The sequence below is a fragment of the Triticum urartu genome, chromosome 2 (genome assembly GCF_003073215.2).
Source record: "Triticum urartu cultivar G1812 chromosome 2, Tu2.1, whole genome shotgun sequence".
NCBI lineage: Eukaryota > Viridiplantae > Streptophyta > Magnoliopsida > Poales > Poaceae > Triticum > Triticum urartu.
The window spans coordinates 708,788,880-708,804,958 of NC_053023.1; the positions used below are offsets into that span (position 1 = coordinate 708,788,880).

The window sequence follows — 16,079 nt, forward strand, 5'->3', positions numbered from 1 at the left end:
AGCTGGTCCAAATCAACTTTGAAATTCTTCAGTAGCAGCACGCAACTGTCGAACTGATCTATCCTACGAGAGATTTTGATGTAATAATCTGGCATGGTGAAACAAGTGTCCTGTGTGTATAAGTAATACGACAGTATTATTTATCACATGGTACATCGTTGATAGAATTGCAACTCTCTTTGCTGGTTAGGAACTGTCATTCGATTTCATTCCAACAGCTGCCGTGCTTTATTCAATTTTGTGTATTCGCCTTGCGACAGCGTCTAAAACCAGTGCCGAACCGATCGCTTGCAATATGAAAAGCGTTGAGGTAGCACACATGGGCCCCAAACATGCAGGGTGGGCCTGTGGCCCAAAGTCCAGAACCGTGAGCCTGTATGAGTATCATATTCTCAGCTGAACCCCCATAATGCCCGTGCGTTGCACGTAACATCAAGATGCATTTGTATGAGTATTTTATCTTGTGAGAGAAAAGGATGAACGAGGGAAGGCCTTATTTGCAAATGTGGATAGGTGTGTGGGTACCTTTTTGCAAAATTGCCGTAGTTTCCTTCCTATCCGTCAGATATAAATCGGACGGCCTATATTGCAGGATGGCAGGCACACTATCATCACCAACTCATTTATATTGTGTTAAAAACAACTCTGTTTTTTATAATTATATATGTTATATATATTCCCCTTGATTTTTCTTATGTATAAAGTTGTGATATAAAAGATCTGTATATTTCTTTACAAGGGGAGTATCTCTCTGTCAAAAATATATTTTTGTGTAACTAGTTACTCCTGTCTTTCTACTTCCTTTCGCTGATATGTGGGGCATCCGGCAACGGGGTCCACGTGCCATATGCACAAATTAGAGTGCATAACTGCACGGTAGACACACCCCGATCGTAGCGCCGCAGTAATGCCCAATGAGCCGTCAAATCACAACCCCCCCCCCTTCCAGCTTTAGCAGTAAGCTGGACGGACGAAGCGGCAATATTTCACTGGGCCTGAATCCCCTTCTCTCTCGTCTGCTTGTTCAGACAAAAAACCCTCTTGGCGATTGCATAGGGTTTTCTCATGGAAACCATGTACGAATTCTTCATCCATCCCCGATAAATCCAAGGCCCTTGGTCGCGGGTAATCCTAGGATGCCAGACGCCGCCGTTGATGCATTTTTCTTCCTACTGAATCTATTGTGTTTCATTTGCAGTGCCCAAAGTGTGAGGACCCTACAGGTTTCTGCGCCCTCAGCGAGACGCCGCACTTGTTCCTTCTCATCCTAACACAGGATTTTAAAACGCGCACAGTATGTTCCTAGAATCCTCTTTTCTATCCGGGAGGGTGGGTTTTTTTTAACATGCTATCGACTAATTTGGAAATTTGGATTGGTCTATTTGGATAAAAGGTACTACCAGTACGATGGTCAACACTGACGTGAAGGAGGAAGTTATTTCTAGATTTGGATAGGGAATACATTGTGTTCTCATATTATTTTTCCTGCAGTGCATTATTTGATCTGCCAGAACACATGTACTCAAGATGCTCGGCCTTGCCATAACTGAATACACCAGTTTAATGGTCACAGTGAAGACAAGCCATGGATATAAGTTCCGAGTTGGGTTCATGAACCAAGAAGATCGCTGCTTTTTTTATGGCCAAACATGGATAAACTTTCTCAAGTGTTACGAACTGAAAGTTGGCGCACGAATGTTGATGGAAATAGGAGAATCTGGTCTCATCTTCACTGCGATCTTCCACCCTGACATCGTTCCAATTGTTCATCCATGTTAGTTCTGTATCTGGTTCTTGCTTGTTGCCTCGATTACTTCTTAATCCACCTATTCTGTCTAACTGATCACAATTTAACTTTAGAAGTAGCAATGAATCTCTCACGAAGATGCTACTTATAACTAATATTTTCTTATAATTGGTGGCACGTGTAGGTTTTTTCAGAGTTAAGCAAGCTGCTCGTTTGTTATTCTGTAACAACTCGGCTGTTACTGATGGCACTGAAGTTGACTGGGACGACATCCACATGTTCCTACACTTTATTGATCGTCTTGAGGTCCTTGTGGGGTGTTTCAATGGTGGAAGGCCACGTGGGATATGTGTGCCACTGTTGCACTCGTTGAACAGGTCCAACTGTGTCGAGAAACTTATGGTACGAGCTATTTTCTGTTATATATGTTGTTCATAAACTATTGCTTATACACAGTTTTACAGTTGTGATCTTCTTGAAACAGAAACTGCCCAGTTCTATTGTTCCTATACAGATGCCTGACCATGGTCGGGTCAGACTTGCGCTTGGTCACAACATGATGTTTATGTCGACCTACTCCATTCCCCTTGGAGGTGAAAAGATACTTATTCATGCGTGGTCTCAAATAATGAAGGCCCGTCCATCTTGGAGAATAGGACAGAAGATTATGTTCCTGCTTTTCCATGGCTCTAAAGCGAATATCCTGTTTATTGACCACATTGCGAGATGAAGCCGCTTTCAGAAGGTTGTGGATGCACGGGGTGGCGCCTGGGCCTTGTCCTGGGGCTTGGCGGCTTCACCCTTGGTTAACTGTAGGCAAAGTAGCACTGTTCGAGGCGTGCTTTGTACGGTTGAACCTGTATAAGTACTCATACTGCGTTTAGCTATGGTTGTTAAGTGCCCCTGCTGGTTTCAGTTAAGGTTGTTAAGTACTCCTGCTGCTTTTACAGTCTGTCGTGTTTCTTTAGTCCTGTCTTCCTCCAGTCGCCAAAACCAAACCAGTGCCAATGGGGCCGCCTGCTTCCACCTCCCACGGCTGGCTGCGCCTCGGTGCATGCATCGCCGCCCCATCGTCTCCTAAATCGTTAACGCCGACGTCCGAGGCCTCGTCGTCATCCTCCGCGTGCTTCGGTGCACTCGCCGCAGCGCCGCCCTCTCGCGTTGTCAACATGGTCAACAAACAACAGGAATCGGCAGAAGTACATGGTGAGGATGACAGTACGGGCCCACCATGTTAGCGTATGGAAAAATAAAATGCTTCCTCCTAGTGTTTTCCTAACATCTGGGACCCACGACATTGTGAGTGTTTATAGTCAATAGACAAGAGAACAACACAAGATCGGTTGACACCTAGGACGTAGCTGCTCGAGCAGTATTTTTTTTGTTATTGTTGAGACGGAGCAGGGTTTGAACTGGGTTGTGGCCCGTCTAGCCCAGGCTTATATTTTATGTTCACCATGTGACCAGCCCAGCTATTTTTTCTTTGTGAAAATGAGCCCAGTTTATTTTTTCTGAAGAATGCCCAATCCAGGCCTATTTATTTTTCTACGCCCTAATGGGCTGCAACTCTTTCAAGATGTTTGTAAATCTTGAAAGTAATATGAAATGGGTTTTAAATATAAAAACAGATGACAAATTGGCAATTACTTTATAATTTCTGAATTTTTTTCACATTTTCAGATTCCTATTTCACTGGGCATTAACCTAATTTAAATATATCTTCAAAGTACTTTAAATCTGGCTCGACATTTCGGTATTAAAAATAGTTTGGAACCCATAGAAATATGCGAAATTGGCCCTGGCCAACCAAAAAAATGGACTGCAATAAATTGCATAAGAAGTCGAAGTGAGCTATATATAAATTATTAAAAAAAAGAGGGAATGGTCTGACTTATGGGCCTATTAAGTTGATGTGTATGCAAGATTTTTTTAGTTATTATATACGTCAACAAATGATTCTAGCAGACATAACCATTGGATGTCAATCCAACGGCTGTCGTGTTTCTTCAATCTCTGATCTTCTTACTCTAGCCGCCAAATCCAGCGCTGGCGGGACCACCTGCTCCCGCCTCCCGTGCAGGCCTCACCGCCCCCTACTACTCCCACCGCTGGCCAGGGCATCCCTCTACTCACCCACACCCCTTGTTATTCTGCGGCGACGGCAGCCTCACACCGCAACCGAACCAGTGAACCCTCATACTCCTCTTCGCGTGGGCATCCACTGCAGCGTCTTCCCCAGCTCCGTGTCGTCCCCTTCCTAGGACTCGCCATTGTCCACCGCCCTGGTGCTCTCGGCGCGGCATGGTCAACGTGGTCAAGGAACGACTTCCATCGGAAGAGTACTGTCGTGGAGAGGCTGACAGCTGGGTCCACGGCAGCCGCAAGCAAGTGCCTCCTTATTACGTGGAAAATAATTATTCCTCCACCTGACAGCAGGGACCCACCGGACGGGCCACCGTATTTGGCGAAAAAATTGTTTCCCCTTACTGATGGGACCCACCGGATGGGCCACCGTATTTCGCGAAAAAACGCTCCCCCCGCTGTCAACTCGGACCCACCGGAAGTGCCTCCTTATTACGCACAAAAAAATGAATACTCCCCCTGCTAGTTGGGACCCACCTTGGTGGGAGGCTGACTTGTGGGCCTACTAACTTCACGGGGACAGAGTGCTTTGTCAACTTAGTCAATATGAACGATTCTAGCTTGACCGTACGATGTCTATCCAACGGCGTAGTGCTTCTTCAACCTCTGGTCTTCTTGCTCCAGCCACCCAAAGCAGCGTCGGTCGGGCCGCATGCTCCTGCCTCCCGTGGCCGGCTGTGATGCCGCGGAGGCCTCACCGCCCCCTACTACTCCCATCGCTGGCCAGGTCATCCCTCTACTCACCCACACACCCTGTTAATCTACGGCGACGACAGCCTCACACCGCAACCGAACCAGTGAACCCTCGTACTCCTCTCTGCATGGGCATCCACTGTCGTGTCTTCCCTGGCTCCGCATCGTCCCCTTCCTAGGCCTCGCCGTCGTCCACTGCCTTGGTGCTCTCGGTGCGGCGTGGTCAATGTGGTCAATGACCGACTTCCATCGGAAGAGTACTGTACATGGAGAGGCTGACAGCTGGGTCCACAGCCGCAGCAAGGAAGTGCCTCCTTATTACGCGCAAAATAATTATTCCTCCACCTGACAGCGGGGACCCATCGGACGGGCCACCGTATTTCGCGAAAAAAATGTTATCCAGCATCACATCCACGACAAGTAGACCGAAACGATTCTGCATCTACTACTATTACTCCACACATCGACCGCTATGCAGCATGCATCTAGAGTATTAAGTTAGCACAAACGGTATTGCAATGCTAGGAAACAAGGCCTAGGGTTCATACTTTCACTAGTGCAAGTTCTCTCAACAATAATAACATAATTGGATCATATAACTATCCCTAAAAATGCAACAAATAGTCACTCCAAAATCACTAATAGCGGAGAACAAACGAAGAGATTATTGTAGGGTACAAAACCACCTCAAAGTTATCCTTTCTGATCGATCTATTCAAGAGTCCGTAGTAAAATAACATGAAGCTATTCTTTCTGTTCGATCTATCATAGAGTTCGTAGTAGAATAACACCTTAAGACACAAACCAACCAAAACCCTAATGTCACCTAGATACTCCAATGTCACTTCAAGTATCCGTGGGTATGATTATACGATATGCATCACACAATCTCAGATTCATCTATTCAACCAACACAAAGAACGTCAAAGAGTGCCCCAAAGTTTCTACCGGAGAGTCAAGACGAAAACGTGTGCCAACCCCTATGCATAAGTTCACAAGGTCACTGAACCCGCAAGTTGATCACCAAAACATACATCAAGTAGATCACGTGAATATCCCATTGTCACCACAGATAAGCACATGCAAGACGTACATAAAGTGTTCTCAAATCCTTAAATACTCAATCCGATAAGATAACTTCAAAGGGAAAACTCAATCCATTACAAGAGAGTAGAGGGGGAGAAACATCATAAGAACCAACTATAATAGCAAAGCTCGCGATACATCAAGATCGTGCCGAATCAAGAACACGAGAGAGAGAGAGAGAGATCAAACACATAGCTACTGGTACGTACCCTCAGCCCCGAGGGTGAACTACCCCTTCCTCGTCATGGAGAGCATCGGGATGATGAAGATGGCCACCGGTGAGGGTTCCCCCCTTCGGCAGGGTGCCGGAACAGGGTCCCGATTGGTTTTTGGTGGCTACAGAGGCTTGCGGCGGCGGAACTCCCGGTCTAGGTTATGTTTTGGGGGTTTCTGTATATATATAAGAGGTTTTGGCGTCGGGAACAAGTCAGGGGGTCTCCAAGGCGGCCACGAGGTAGGGTACAAGACATATGTCAACTAGTGACCTTCTGTCAGTGACCCTGGAAGAATTGGTCATAGATCTATGACCATTTGAGACCAATTGGTCAAAATCTGTTCGGGGGGCTCCAAACCCTAAACCATTGCGACCATTTTGGTCAGAAAGGTCGTAATTTCCTTACACGAAATGGTCATAAAGCAAACAGCGCTGGTCCGCTGCCTTATCTCTAGTTGTTAACGACCAATATAGATGGCCATAGCCTTGTAAATTGTGGTGGGTTGTGATGACTAGGCGCCATCTCATCAGTTTTGCCTATGTGTCATGTCCATGTGTCAATTTTTGCCCTAGGCTGTGAAGCAACCTATATTTCTGTTATTCCAAAAAATTCCAAAATAATTGGGAATTATTTACTATCCAAATCATTGCCTCATGACAATATTCAACTCCATTTGCCTAGTAAATCTTCCTCGGCAAATTTCCAAAAAAATTGTTCAACTCAAACTGTTGTGAACGAAGTACTAGCTAGGCATATCCTAATGAGCTAAATTTTTTCCACATCTTCTATATTCCCAAATCATAGCTCTCCACAAAATTTGAGCCCCATCTAACAATACATGTGAGTGTGGCTTCAACATTCATATTTCTGTCCAGTGTGGTACGTTGCAAAGCAAGTGACACCTAGGATCCTCCATTTGAGCTGCAAATTTTCCAAGATAGTGTCCTTAGTAGATGATCATCCTCAGCCAAAACTCAAGCCCATTGGCCAAGCGCATTTCCCGTACCACTAATCAAACACTTGGGTGCTAATTCATGTTTGAGCTCAGTTCAGTCTCCTCGTGAGATTCTTCTATTGCCTTCTCCTTCCTAACACCTATCAGGGGAGTGCCCAACCCACTAGACATGCCTAGGCCGCCCGGAACGGGTGGCAACACCATGGTCACGTGGTGACCACGCGGCGGGCATGCGAGTCTATGCGCTTTGGAGTTGGGGCCCTGGGACACCATCCAAACCTCAACATATCGCCACCAAACCATTTATTTCTGATTAAATAGATACTTATGTACCTATAAATATTTTTTGTAAAAAATAAAGAGCAAACTATGAGGCAGCTGTATTTCAAATTTGACCCGTTTCCTACTAAATCGGCGGAAATTTGTCTTTTTCACCAGAGGTGTATAGGTACTTTTGACGACCAACCATTTTGTCAATTTTACATTAAATATGGCCTAATATATTATAAAAATGACCTGGTCCCATTTTGCAACAAATATACGGTAGGTCCTTCACAAAAAAAACTCATTTTGGGCACTCGAAAAATGGAAAATTGATTTTTCGTCCAAAGAAAATAAAAACTCCCTTAGGCAACATTGTTTGCCATTCCAATATGCACCCTTGTGCACATTATGAGATCATTTGAACAAACTATGCCATGAATGTGGCCATAAGATTGATCATTTGGCTTGAAAGCCATGAATCTTCAGAGATGATAGCTCATTTCTGAGAACACTTTTTTAAAAGAATTGCCGTATTACAAGTTTATTATTTTTCCTGGTAACTTGGTCACATATAATGACACAATGCGAAGGTTTTCCAATATTTTGAATTTTTTTCGGTCAAAATGGCGGGAATGACCGTTCCTAGCTAGTGGTCGAATCTTAGAATTTATTGGTGTTTCTCTGATTAAATATATACTTATGTACCTATAAATGATTTTTGGAAAAAAAATAGCAACCTATGAGGCAGCTGCAGTTCAAATTTGACTCGCTTCCTACTGAATCATCAGAAATTTGTCTTTTTCATCAGAGGTGGATCAAAACTTTTGACACCCAAACATTTGGTCAATTGTTCATTAAATATGGTCTTGTATTTTTGAAAATTGATTTGGTCCAATTTTGCAACAAATATATGGTAGGTCCTTCACAAAAAAACTTCTTTCAGGCACTTGGAAAATGGAAAATGAATTTTCTGTGCAAAGAAAATGAAAACTCCCTTAGGCAACATTGTTTGGAATTCCAAGATGCACCCTTGTGCACAATATGGGATCATTTGAACAAACTGTGCCATGAATGTGGCCATAAAATTGATCATTTGGCTTGAAAGCCACGAATCTTCACGCATGATAGCTAATTTCTGATGACACTTTTTTAAAATAATTGTCGTATTACAAGTTTGTTATTTTTCCTGGTAACTTGGTCACATATGATGACACAATGCGAAGGTTTTCCAATTTTTTGATTTTTTTTAAAAATTTTATGCCCGTTTCAAAATGGGGTCAAAACAGCGGGCATGACCGTTCCTAGCTAGTGGTTGAATCTTGAATTTTTTTGGTGTTTCTCTAATTAAATAGATACTTATGTACCTATAAATGATTTTTGAAAAAAATAAAGAGCAAACTATGAGGTAGCTACAGTTCAAATTTGACCCGCTTCCAACTGAATCGGCGGAAATTTGTCTTTTTCACGAGAGGTGGATCAAAACTTTTTACATCCAACCATTTGGTAAATTGTGCATTAAATATGTACTATTATTTTATAAAATTGATTTTGTACAATTTTGCAACAAATATATGGTAGGTCCTTCACAAAAAACCTCTTTTCGGGCACTCGAAAAATGGAAAATGAATTTTCCGTCAAAAGTAAATGAAAACTCACTTAGGCAACATTGTTTGGAATTCCAAGATGCACCATTGTGCATAATATGAGATCATTTGAACAAACTATGCCATGAATGTGGCCATAAGATTGATCATTTGGCTTGAAAGCCATGAATCTTCACGCATGATAGCTCATTTCTGAGAACACTTTTTTAAAATAATTGACGTATTACAAATTTATTATTTTTCCTGGTAACTTGGTCACATATGATGACACAATGCGAAGGTTTTCCAATTTTTTGATTTTTTTAATTCTTTATGTCCGTTTCAACATGCGGTCAAAAACGGCGGGCTTGACCGTTCTTAGCTAGTTATTGAATCTTGGAAATATTCTAGTGTTTCTTTGATTAAATAGATACTTATGTAACTAGAAATGATTTTTGAAAAAAAATAAAGAACAAACTATGAGGCAGCTGCAGTTCAAACTTGACCCGCTTTCAGCTGAATCGGCGGAAATTTGTCTTTTTCACGAGAGGTGGATCAAAACTTTTGACACCCAACTATTTGGTCTATTCTGCATTAAACATTGCCTAATATTTTAGAAAAATGATTTGGTCCAATTTTGCAATAGATGTATGGTAGGTCCTTCACAAAAAAATCATTTCGAGCACTCGAAAAATAGAAAACAGGTATTTTGTGGAATGAAAATGAGAACTCCCCAGATCAACATTGTTTGTCATCACAAGATACACACATGTGCACAATATTATTTCATTTTAACAAACTATAAGTGGTTAATATGTTGAATGTTTGCCCTAAATAAAAGGATAAAAACTATAAGAGAAACATAGGCTGAATTCTGATTGGTGGAATTCGTTGTGGCATGGATCGGTGACGTGGCAAACATCCGTCCATCCATCCAACCATACATCAATCCATCCGTCGATCCAACCCAGTGCAGCCTCTCTCTCACACGCGCGTGAACCCTAGCCAATCCAGATCCCTCCCCGCCCCCACTCCTCTCCCCGATCCAGATCCCTCTGCCGCTGCCCCGTCCTCCCCTTCCTTCCGCCGCCCATCTCTCCCCTCGCCTCCGCCACCCACCTCTCCCCTCGCCACCGGTCTGCACCCTCCCCTCCCCTCCACTCCTCCCTCGCCTCCAGCCAGAATCGTCCATTTTCCTCGTGATCTGGGCCTCCTGCAGATTTCACTTATTGCTATCCGTTGAGGAGATGGCCGTCCTGGTCCTTGAACAATACCTACGACACAGAGACATTTCTGAGCGTACCAGGTTTGCCTCGAACGACAGATTCATCAAACACGAACTTTACATCGGTCTCTCATTTGCAAGTTATTCCGCATAGCTCAGACATCCATGGTGGAGGTTTATGTTGAGCGATTCTCTGAGTCGTATGATCAGTCGTCAGCGTATGAGGATGTGCCAGATTTGTTGCATTACACGCTCGTTTCCTGGATGGCCCGAAACCGGGCGTTTGCAGAAGCCGAAGGATTTTGACACAGCCTATGACCTGGCTTTACTTCATGAGGATCTGGGAAAAGGATTGATACCGATGAATTCGAGTGGCAGCAGGAGAGCTACGCCACTTCCCTTACCTCTGCTGCCGAAATCCAAGCCTACTAAAGTCACAAAGCTCCAGGAACAACCAAAGCACGTTCAGACTGAAGGCAAGTGGTCAGCACTCCGTCAGTACCGACGAGCCAAGGGATTATGCTTCGTTTGTGGAGAGAGATGGGTTCGGGGTCATGTGTGCAAAACTTCAGTGCAGTTGCATCATGTTCAAGAGTTGATCTATTATATGCAGTCAGAACCAGTGCTAGAGTCTGAAAATTCTGTCAGTGAAAGCATAACAGCTTCATTCCATCAAATGCAAATATCAGTGGCTGCTGTAGGGTAGGGATTCGAATGCAGTTAGAAGTGCAGTTACAGAACAGAGTAATGGTGTTACTAGTGGATTCTGGAAGTGCAAATTCTTCATTTGTATCTGCACTCGATGAAAATATGTGGTGTGGATAATTTATCTTTTTCACCACGGTCAACAATTTAAGCTCATTAGTAAGTTAACGAGAAGTTTTAATTAGTCTCGTTCTCTTTTTGAGTAATACCATTGCAATATGAACACACTCAAGTATTTTATTCCCTTTTGAGTAATACCATTGCAATATGAACACACTCAAGTCTGGGCCATTTTCTGGCTAAAATTTCCAGCAGCATAACAGTATAAAAGAGTTATATGGCAATGGACGAATAAGGATTGTGATGAACAAAAAGTCAAGACTACCAACTGCGAGAGATATGTTCCACAACAAAAATTTAACACGACAGCAACTCAGCTATTCTGACACCATGACAAACTAACTAAGCCGTGAATGATTTCGTCTTGCTACTCACCACCATCTTTCCTTCTTCAGCAACTGAATATCGACGGGTCATCGACGCACCTCTCCTGGAGATGAGCCCACAATGCTCATCAACCCAGTGGCCATCATCTCTTTGTTGCCATCCACCTGGTAGTCCTTGATTGAAGCAAATACCGACTGCTACTCCTTCCTGTCAGAGTGAAATTCAGGGCACGCATCAGATTATCAGTGGCACCTACTCAAATATAATTTGAAGCGTAGGGTATTGTTTCACTATGGTGTGAGGTCATATATAGCATACTGTAGGGGAGATGATTCCGGTGACGAGGCGAGGCCGGTCTTCATGGCAAGTCCAAGATATGTCAGATCGAAGAGCAGTTTGTCCCACGAGGGGCAATTCAAGCCACATTTAAGTGACCTAATCTGCGGCGGAAGCTCAGTCTTTGTTGTTCTCCTACGATGCTGATGGCATGGTTCTGCGCTTTGAACAGGAAGACGAGCAGGGTGGATACGATGACGGACGCCAAGGGAGCACACACTGAGATCCAGAAAAACTTTGGCCATCTCATGCTCTGCACATACACACGCACGCATAATATCAGATGAACAAGTATTACTGCAGAACTGAGAATCAGTGATTGAAAAAGAAGAAACAGATCTGATTTTAGGATCTAGAAATGGGAAATTTTGTATCAGTTTCAGCATAGACAAACCCATAGCAAAAGCAGTCCAGAATGAAGTGAGATGGGCAGGGTTGCCACCAGCACCGGCTATCAAGAACTTTACTACTAAGAATGAACTGAGGTAGACTCAACAACTGAAAGGAGTAGATGATTTAATTTTAGGTTCTGGAAATGGGACGTTATCTGTCAGTTCCAGAGCGAAAGCAGAGTGAAACAGGGTTGTTACCAGCACTGGGTACTCAAGTGCTCAAGACCTTTACTGTCCCCAGCTAATATTTCATTTGGAAAGAGGTCAGTGCTGAAAGAATATGTGACTGCAGAAGTATAGAGCAAAGTTCAGACTTTGCAAACTTTGCAGGTTGAACAAGTACTTGAAGTGTGTGAATTTCTTAATTTTCTTTGTCAAGACCATTTTGTCGAGGCACCAAAATTAGTTTGCCTTGAGAGGCGCAACGCTATTCCTCTATGTATAGCTAGCATATATAGATCAAGCAGTAGCAGTAGCAGTTGCACAATTATGGACTTGGCAAGCTTAATTTCTGAAGCCAGCACGCATGGATTCAGTCATACAGCAAGAATGCAGATTTGATTTTAGGTTCAAAAAATGAAAAAATATGTGTAAGTTTCAGCATACACCAACTCACCAACCCGTAGCAGAAGCAGTTAAGAATGAACTTGGTTAGACAGGATTGCCACCAGCACTGGCTGTTAAATGTATGGCTCGAAACCCTTATTGTTCCTAATTTTCATCTGGAAAGAAATCAGCTCCCTCGAAACAAAATTTAGCTACAGAAGTAGAGAATAAAGATGAGATTTCTCAAATTTAATTGTGTGAATTTAATTCCCAAATTTTCCCTTTTTTTTGTCAGAGTCGAGGGACGAAATTAGTATGACATTGAGAGTTACACCAGTATTCCTCTATAGCTAGCATAAAAGATCAGTAGTAGTTGCACTAGACGGCCTTTAGGGCGCTTGATTTCTCAAGCCAGCACCTATAGGCTACAGGTTCAGTCATTCAGCTGTTTAGCTGATGTGTCAAGAATGCGGGTTCAGTGAACTTAAGGTCACAATAGCTAGCTGCACGACGTACCCTGGTATGTACTCCTAGGTAGCATTTGGTGTTTTTCGCGCGTAGGACAGCAGGCGATCAGCGCCGGTCATCGTGACAATTGAAGAAAGGGAGCGCGCGGGTGCAGGTACGTACCACATGTCTGGCCGCAAGCAGAAGCACCAGAAAGCATGCCCTCATCAATATCGTCTGCGACGACCACTGCACATATACACGACATCAAGCATCAGTCAAGCATGCACACCATACATGCATATGGTTCAGTGTTAGCTAGATGGATGGGTGGATGGATGACCTCGTTGGTGTGCTGGAAGACGGATGCCATGACGGGGACGATGCCCAGCAACTGAATATCAACGGGTCATCGACGCACCTCTCCACTTGTGCCAAATACAAAACCAAGTGTTGGCTACAGCTACAAATGTACTACCACCCCCTGATCACCATCAAACTCTCTCCACGCTTACATACAAGTGTTAAGGCTGCAAGGAAAACAAAAATATTAGATAAGTGCGCAAGTAGTTCCAAAAGACAAGAAAAATATCACCTTTCTCACGGAATGATGTTTGAAAACTACTCCCTCCGTCCCATACTATAAGATTGTTCTGCAAGCTGCTTTAGCTTGTAAAACGATCTTATATTATGGGACGGAGGGAGTAGATTTTACAATGCAAAAGAGGCAGGGTCAGAAGAAAAGTCCAAGGCAGAAGTAGTTTTTTGTTTACAAGCTACATAATAAATCTAAAATAACCACTTAGTTTTGATAAAACAAAGAGGTAGGATTTTCATAGCATGAAGTATCTATAGTATAGTAATTCCGAAAATAAAATTGCTGTAAAAGGGCAAGAGTCATAGGAAACAAAGCTTTAGAAGAGCTTGTGCACTCAGCAATCAAAAAGGTTCTTCCATGGATAATAAGCTCAAACAAATAATAGGGCAACAAAGAAGCCAAAACCATGAGGCAATCTAAAACACTTTGGATCATGTTTTATACATAACAAAAAGAAGAGATCAAACTAGAAACTGGATCACACTTTGGAGTCCATCCAAAATAATCATTTGTGTGGAGAATTAGTAAAAGCAAACGATGCAGTGGAGCATAATGTGAGACATGTCTAACAGAGAAAATGCTTGGTATGCAGCTTTCACATGCAAGTAGACCAAAACAAATCAGAGAACGTCGACTATGTTCATCAATCATAGGCAATAAATTGAAAACAAGCAGATGTAACAGTAAATACGAGTTCCAAGTCTAGTTTCCACTAATTGATAAAAACACACCTAAATTAGATCTCAGGGGCTAAATCCACTCAAACGGTGAGCACCACCACAGCCCAAAAAAACTAGAAATTGCCATGGCGAACTTACCACGGCACGATGGCTGTGGACATTACCACGGCATGATGGCCGTGGACACACAGAGCAGAAGAGAAACAGTGACACTAATTATCACAACAGACCATCACTACAGCCTCAAATCCCAAAAATAAAGCACAAACAGATAGATAGCAAAGAAAACTATGCATTGACAAACAAGATGCCTCCACATGAACTTTAACGAGATCCTAGCTACTGCAATACTAAAATAGTAACCAGGGATACCATATCCAACAGTGCAGGTGGCTTTTAGAACCAAACAACCAGAGGAGAAAAACTGGCGGGATTACAAGTGCCTAACCAAATACTAAAGCGGAACTTGCAAAAATGAACTTGAAGCCAAATAAGCAAGAGTAGAAGTGGAGGTGCTCAGTTTAATAATTTTGAATGGTTTGAGCTTGTCTTCACTAGTAAGCACATACATCAGGTTAACGAGAAAAACATCACCGCAGCCTCCAAATGTAGAAACAAACTTAGATCAGAAACAGAAAAGGGCCAGAGCAAAATAATTCTTTTTCCTTAAGCAACAATAGAAATGGAGGCGCCCAGTTTAATACTTTTGAATGGTTTGAGTTTGTCTTCATCAGTAAGCACATCTCAGGTTAACGAGAAAAACATCACCGCAGCCAGCAGATTTTGTAACAAACTTAGATCAGAAACAGGGAAGCAACAGATCAAAAAGGTCAGGTCAAAGAGAAACATATCACCACACCCTCTATATTTCGTAAAAAAAGATCATAAACAGAAAGGGAACACAGCAAAAAATGGGTCTCTTCTAAGCAAAAGTAGAAGTGGAGGCACTAAGTTTAATAATTTTGAATGTTCTGCATTAGTGAGCACGTCTCAGGTTAACGAGAAAGGCATCACTGCAGCCTCCAAATTTCATAACAAATTAAGATCAGAGGCAGAACAAGAACATAGCAAAAGGAAGTTTCTTTTCTAAGCAAGAGTCTAAGTGGATGCGCTCAGTTTAATAGTTTTGAATGGTTTGAGTTCGTCTTCATTAGTAAGTACAACTCAGGTTAACTCAGGTACTCCTCCTCTCCCGGTGCAGCAGCGACTGTGGAGGAGCATCTCCGTCCTACTCGACGAGCTGCACGACGGTGCCGCGGAGGTAGCTGAGTTGCCCGGCGAAGATGTGCGCGACGGGCTTGAGGTTCGTGTCCCCCGCCAGCGCCGCCCCCACGCCGTTCGGGGCCAGCCTCGCCGACGCCATCGCCTGTAGGTTGGAGTGGTGCGGATCTGAACTCGAGGAGAGGAGATTTCGGGGTCGTCAGGAATGGCGACGGGAGTCGAAGGGGATCCTTCCGCCAAGGGAGAGAAGGTGGTGAGGGGAGGGCAGGGAGGGTGGGCGGCTGTGGGTAGCACGGCGACGAGGTGGCCGGTGGGTGAGGCGGCGGCGGCGATGTGGGTGGGAATCGGGAGAGGAGAAGAAACAGACAGAGAGTGGGCTTGGGCTCAGACTAGCTACAATGGGAAGTGAAAATATCTGGTACTCCCATACTTGGGGTACTCCCAGTACTTCAAGTTAAAAAACAAATCTTAAATGTTTCCAAAAATTCCGAAAAAAAATGTAAATGTTCGCAAGGAGTGTGTTTACAACCCTTGAAAAATTTCAGGTCTAAACTCAAAATGTACATTGAGAAACAAAAATGTGAAATCCAGATGTGAATAGTGTCAATGTTGATTTTGTCTTTTTTACATTATTCATGTCAGATTTCACATTTTTGTTTCTTAATGTACATTACGAGTTTGGACCTGAAATTTTTAGAGGTTGTAGTTACATTTCTTATGAACATTCACGTTTTTTTTAGAATTTTTTAAAACATTTATGAATGTTGTTTCTAAACTTGGAGTACCAAGAGTACCTC

At 43.2% G+C, this 16,079-nt stretch overlaps 1 long non-coding RNA gene across 1 annotated transcript; it reads right to left on the bottom strand.

Moving 5' to 3' along the window:
- Positions 1-10,906: 10,906 nt before the first annotated feature.
- LOC125539968 lies at positions 10,907-15,696 on the bottom strand. Its single transcript, XR_007297123.1, has 4 exons — positions 13,127-15,696; positions 12,967-13,032; positions 11,381-11,651; positions 10,907-11,269 (listed from the first exon to the last, which is right to left on the bottom strand). It is a non-coding gene; the product is annotated as an uncharacterized LOC125539968 (long non-coding RNA).
- Between the last annotated feature and the right edge of the window lie 383 nt (positions 15,697-16,079).